At 35.3% G+C, this 6,226-nt stretch overlaps 1 long non-coding RNA gene and 1 gene segment (V, D, J or C); one reads left to right on the plus strand and one right to left on the minus strand.

Annotated features, from left to right (window-relative positions):
* Positions 1 to 784: 784 nt before the first annotated feature.
* On the minus strand, positions 785 to 2,784 carry LOC308684657 (immunoglobulin lambda constant 7-like). The segment is given in 3 exons: positions 2,713 to 2,784; positions 2,450 to 2,501; positions 785 to 1,322 (listed from the first exon to the last, which is right to left on the minus strand).
* A 579-nt stretch (positions 2,785 to 3,363) lies between these two features.
* On the plus strand, positions 3,364 to 5,412 carry LOC308684200. The gene is made up of 3 exons (XR_014029330.1): positions 3,364 to 3,463; positions 3,577 to 4,935; positions 5,041 to 5,412. It is a non-coding gene; the product is annotated as an uncharacterized lncRNA (long non-coding RNA).
* The last annotated feature ends 814 nt before the right edge of the window (positions 5,413 to 6,226 follow it).

The following is a 6,226-nucleotide window of genomic DNA, read 5'->3' on the forward strand; positions in this document are numbered from 1 at the left end:
AACAGAAACCAGCATAGGACGTGAATTGTTACAGCCATGTATTTTGATGTGTGTGTGTGTGTGTGTGTGTGTGTGTGTGTGTGTGTGTGTGTGTGTGTGTGTGTGTGGGTGCACATACTAAGCTTGTCCATGTACACAGTAGACTGAAGTGAATTCTATACAGCTAAAAATGAGGCACCAAACACCTACAGGAGACTTTGGATGTGCAACAGTGCTCTCCATCATCATCATCAGTTCAGAGAGAGAGAAACATCACTCTTGTGTTTATGAAGAGAGTGAGTCAGTGTTTCAATATGATCATCATGTTTTAGGTGTAATATATGATCCTGTCAATCAAACTGAACAGACTGCATTCAGTCACTTCTGCTGTCTGGACGTGATGCTTTCCATCTGAGACACACAAACTTTTACATTCTTACACAATTACTGTCACAACGGCTGATTCTTTGTTTTTATTTTTATTTTTATATTTTTATGATATTTTTATATTCTAAACTTTTTAATCTCCTATAAATATAATGATCAGTTTGTCTGCGCTGCTTCACTAAAGCAGAAGTGAAAGTGTTCCAGTCCAGATCATGTAACCAATCAGAGAGTGAGACTGAAAACCCCATTTGCATTGTCAGGGTGGAGTGATTGTGATCCTCTCAGAATAGAGCAGCTCTGTCTCCAGAGACCATGTTCAAACCCCAAGAGCTTTATTTGACATTTACTGCTACATCAACCTTCTGAAAAGCACCTGCATCTTCATCTGTTAGTTGAATGATGTTGTCAGACACAAAGTGAACTTGTTGAGAAGCTTTATTGAATGTTGCAGCAAACACAGCAGATTGAAAGATCACACACACACACACACACACACACACACACACACACACACACACACACACACACACACTCAGTTTCAGTATTGAGTTGTAAATCACTACAGCTGCAGCACTAGACTCATGTGAATCCTGCCTGACACAGGACACTCAGATACGGCTCATCTTCAGGAGAGAAACATCAGCACTCAGAGCTCTTGTGGAACGAGACCTCATGAGGAGCTCCATCATGTGTTACTCTGCAGACGTACAGCTCTCCCTCTTCCCAGCGTGCTTTGCTGAGGGTCAGGACGCTACTGCGGCTGTAGCGGCCGTCCTGCTGGCTCTCTGCGCTGGTCAGAACCCCCTCGGTGACCTCTGACCCGTCCAGTGTCCAGCTCACCAGCGCCCCCTGTGGAGAGTAAGAGCTGAGCAGGCAGAGCAGTGCGGCTGAGTCTCCAGAGATCTGCAGAGAAGAGGGCGGCAGCAGAGACACTGAGGGCTTCACTGTGGGACCAGCTGCAGGAGACAAACACAACACATTCACACACACACAACACACTTTGTTTAAAGCTTTCATACATATTGCATTATAAAAGTATTTTAATGCATTAATTATGCACTGATATATACATTAAAATGCATGTATGATCTAATCAATAAGTGTAACAGCAGTTATAACACATATTATCTATTATCAGGCCGATCTGACTGCTTTAATTCCAGCAATTATTCACTCTGAACATTAATATCTTACATTTTTAGATATTCACCTGAACTGAAAATGTAACTCAATTTCAAACAGAGTTAAAACACAATTGAATCATACAGAATGAACAAAACACTGAATTATAAGCACAACATGAGCAAAAGAGATTCAGTATCATTGACTGAACTACAGAAAGCAGCAACATTTACATTCTGATGTCAAATCTCTTTTTTCCATGTATGATTTCTACAATAAAAGATGAACTAAATATGAACTCAGTGTAGAAATAAATGAAGGAAAAACAAACCTGTAATAAACTGAATAAACTCATAGTGAGACACAGTGTGGAAATATGTTTAGAGTTTTATTTCATTTTTATATATATATTTTTTTTTTTGTTGTTGAAAGGAATAATGCTATTCTTATAATAATATCATAGTTTTAGATTCAATAATTATACAAAAATATCAGTTACACTTTATTAAAAGCCTTTATACATATTGCATTATAAAAGTATTTTTAATGCATTAATTATATATTGTTTTACACATTATAATGCATGTATAATGTCATCAGTAATTGTAACCAAAGTTTTAACACATTGTAATATTATCTATTCATTGTTACACCTCCAAAAAAAAAAAAAAAATACACTAAAACTCATGACAAACAATCAATTCTAGATGTAACAAGGAATGTGCAAATATTATAAAACATTTTAACTTTGGTTACAGTTATTTATGAAAACATATATGACATTATAACATACGCTATTGATAGCTTTATAATGCATTATACATAAAGACTTTAAGTAATGTATCACCACAATATCTAATAATCATTATTATTAATAAATGTTGTTCTTTTTTCAACTATAAAAAACACTTTCTGAAATATAAATTGTATTTTTATTTAATATATAATTAAATAGACTTACATTTGATCACCAGTTTAGTTCCTCCACCGAAAGTCCACCACAGTGATACAATCTAATGAAACGCTCGTACAAAAACCTCTATTCCACTCGAGTGAACACACACTCCAGCAGAGAGAGAGAAACAACACTTCAACACACTGATATTAGAAGATCCTCAGCTCTTCTCAACACTCACTCATTCAGATTTGACTAAATGCTTTCTGATATAACACTGTTTAAAGAAATATATTTGATGAGCTGTGACCTCTGAGGTGACCTTTGACCTCTTTGATCATGGATGATGTTGTGGAGTTTCTCATAATGATGCTTCTGTTCTTCATATGCAGATCAATCATCATGATTCACAGAAAAACCTGCAGCTTCAAATAAATGAATCAATAATTCTGAACATTTCAGATGCACATTGTTTAATATATAATGACCTGATTATGAGTCCTGATGAACTTCATGCATGTGGAAAATGTGGGAAAAATAGACATCATGATAATATTTCCCAGAGAGCAACATGTCAACATTGATTCAACTTTATTACTCTAAATATAGTAAAACTGATTTATTTAGTTCTTGATTTCTCATTGTTAACATGCTTGTAAAGGTGTAGCACAGAACTGAACTCAGAGAAACTGCTGCGTATGACATATGTTTAAAATGATCTACATTCATGATTCTCCAGACAAAACCGAGTGTCTTATCAGCCTGACAAACATAAACACAAATATTTCACAATTAATAAATATGTGCAATTAATCACTGAATGGTTCAATAACATTATTCTGAAAGTAAAATCTTCTATGTAGAGTTTATGAGTTTGTTATCAGCACAAGCTGTTGTAAATCCTGCCCACTTCTTTGCATTGTCAGCACATGCTTCAGTGCTCTGAGAGTGTTTATAGTGCTGTGAGTTTAACACTTCATGACTGAGAGCAGAACACAATCTTCATCATCACACAAGACTAAACTACAGCAATGAACACAATCAACATCTTCATCTGGACCATTGCACTGTTTATTCAAGGTTGTTACTTTTTAATATAAATATAATATGTTGTTTTGATCATTTTAATATACAAACATTGATTTCTTAAAAGGTGATTAACAAACTAATTGACTTTATTTTCTCTTCTTCAGAATCCAGAGGAGTGACTCTGACTCAACCTGAAGCTAAAACTGTCCAACAGAGTCAAACAGCAACAATAGAGTGTCATATAGATGTAGGAATATACAGCAACGAGTTACACTGGTATCTGCAGAAACCTGGAGAAGCTCCTAAACTCCTGATTTATAGGATAAACAACCTTTATACTGGAACTCCATCTAGATTCAGTGGCAGTGGAACAGCAAGTACTGGACGAGATTTTACTCTGACCATCAGTGGAGTCCAGACTGAAGATACAGGAGATTATTACTGTCAGAGTGCACACTATATTAGTAGTAGCTGGGTGTTCACACAGTGATAAAGAGTCGTACAAAAACCTCTGTCAGTCAGACGTCACAGTGACTGCACTGATACAGCTGAGAGAAACTGCAGCTGCTGATGGAGGATCACAAACTACACAATATCAATGTTTGTTTCTAAAAACTTTAAATATATACATTTATCGGTAGTAATATATTTGATATGATATAAGAGTTAGAGCTGATATTGATTATGGCACTGGGATGTTTTATTGTCAGTGTTTCAGATCACAGTATGAGAGCGATGCGGAGTGAAGCAGAAACACCAGCTGTTTTTAATGTGTTTTCTCACTCCAGGATTGATCTCAGTGGTTTCTTTCATCAGTGGTCGTGGAAATAATATACATACTAACTAATCAGATTTGGTCTGAAAGGAAAGTTAGAAAGTTCTTTCTTATAGAACTGTTATATAAAGTAATATCACATTCACAGTCGTGCTGCTCTTCATGTCTATGGTAGAATCACAGGCGTGCTGATATTCAGTATAACTGCACTCTTGATCATGTGACACTGCTTAAATGAGCACGCCTGAAAATAGTCCCCAGCTCGGTAACTTCCAACGTGACCGGGACTAAGTTTGTCTAACCTATTAGACCTATTTTCAGGCGCTGTGTCATATCATTACGCCTGCTGGACTCATGGTACGGCAGCAAAATTTCTTGATTATTACGCAGGAATGAGAGTATAGTTCCTAGCCATATCAGCCTAGAAAATCGCAACTTTTCATTTTCCGTCCGTCTTAGTACACGATGTAACTACAGAAGAGTCAAGTTTTAAATAGGAAAAATATCGAAACTCTTTGGTCATTTTTTTGAGAGAGATGCTAATGGTCTTGTCCGATTCTCAACTCAAAACTCAACTGTTTAACTCTGGGGGAGTTGTAAAATGAGCCTATTTACAAAAAAAGTGGAGTATCCCTTTAATCACTTCATGACTGAGAGCAGAACACAATCTTCATCATCACACAAGACTAAACTACAGCAATGAACACAATCAACATCTTCATCTGGACCATTTCACTGTTTATTCAAGGTTTGTGTAATACAGTTTTTACAATGATTATTAGTTCTCTTAAAATGTGAAATATATATAATTTAAATTTTTGTCTGATTTGTCTAATTTTTGTCACTGATACAGCTGAGAGAAACTGCAGCTACTGATGGAGGATCACAAACTACACAATTTCAAACCTTTCACAGACTTTATTAATTTATGATGATGTAAGTAAAACATGTTTGGGTAACACTTTATATTACGACCCGCAAACAACTGCGTAAGTAAACTGAAATTACGGTGTACGTTTCTGTAATTATAGTGTACTTCCGTGTAGGTATAAGGGAACAATATGTTAAGTTTTGGGTAATAAAGGGGTAACAAGCAGATATACAACCTGCAAAGAACTTCGTAAGTAAACCGAAATTACGGTGTATGTTTCTGTAATTATAGTGTACCTCCGTGTAGGTATAAGGGAACAATATGTTAAGTTTTGGGTAATAAAGGAGTACAACCAGATTATTTATAATGTAATTATTTTAAAACTAACAGGTACCTATTCTGTTAATATATTCCAGGCAAAAATTGTACGTCTGTTGTATATAAAAGGTTTTATCTCATTTCTGTAAAAATATGTTCTTGTGCAATGTAGTTACAGGGTAATTTTGACATCTGTGGGTTGTAAATTAAATATATATATATATATATATATATATATATATATATATATATATATATATATATATATGGCTGTATGTAAGCACAGTATGATAAAAATTTAATCTGAAACAATTTTATAAACAGCTGATTTCGAAAAACATTGGCAATGCTATTTATTGGCTTTTCTTACTAAACTACTTAACGTTTAGCCCCAAAAATTTTTTTTCTGCTATGACTTTAATTTAGAACGTACCATGTAGTACTTAGTACTTACCTTATCACATTGTATTGCAATGACACTTAAATGTCAGGGCAAATATACTGTGTAATTAAAAGTTTTTTTTTAGTTTTTTTATAAGAGTAACCTACCTTTCTCTGTAATCACTGTGCAAATAGTGTTGTTTCGTATTGTTACATAGTAAGTAGTGTTTGTTACCCGTTTCAACTGTGTATTTACAGGGTAAGTGCAACTCCTGCGGGCTGTAAATTAAAGTGGCGCTTGTTACCCCCTTGTTCTGTGTATTTACAGGGTAAGTGTAACTCCTGCGGGCTGTAAATTAAAGTGGCGCTTGTTACCCCCTTGTTCTGTGTATTTACAGGGTAAGTGTAACTCCTGCGGGCTGTAAATTAAAGTGGCGCTTGTTACCCCCTTGTTCTGTGTATTTACAGG

This window comes from Scardinius erythrophthalmus (genome assembly GCF_964197995.2).
Source record: "Scardinius erythrophthalmus genome assembly, chromosome: 24".
Classification (NCBI taxonomy): Eukaryota; Metazoa; Chordata; class Actinopteri; order Cypriniformes; family Leuciscidae; genus Scardinius; species Scardinius erythrophthalmus.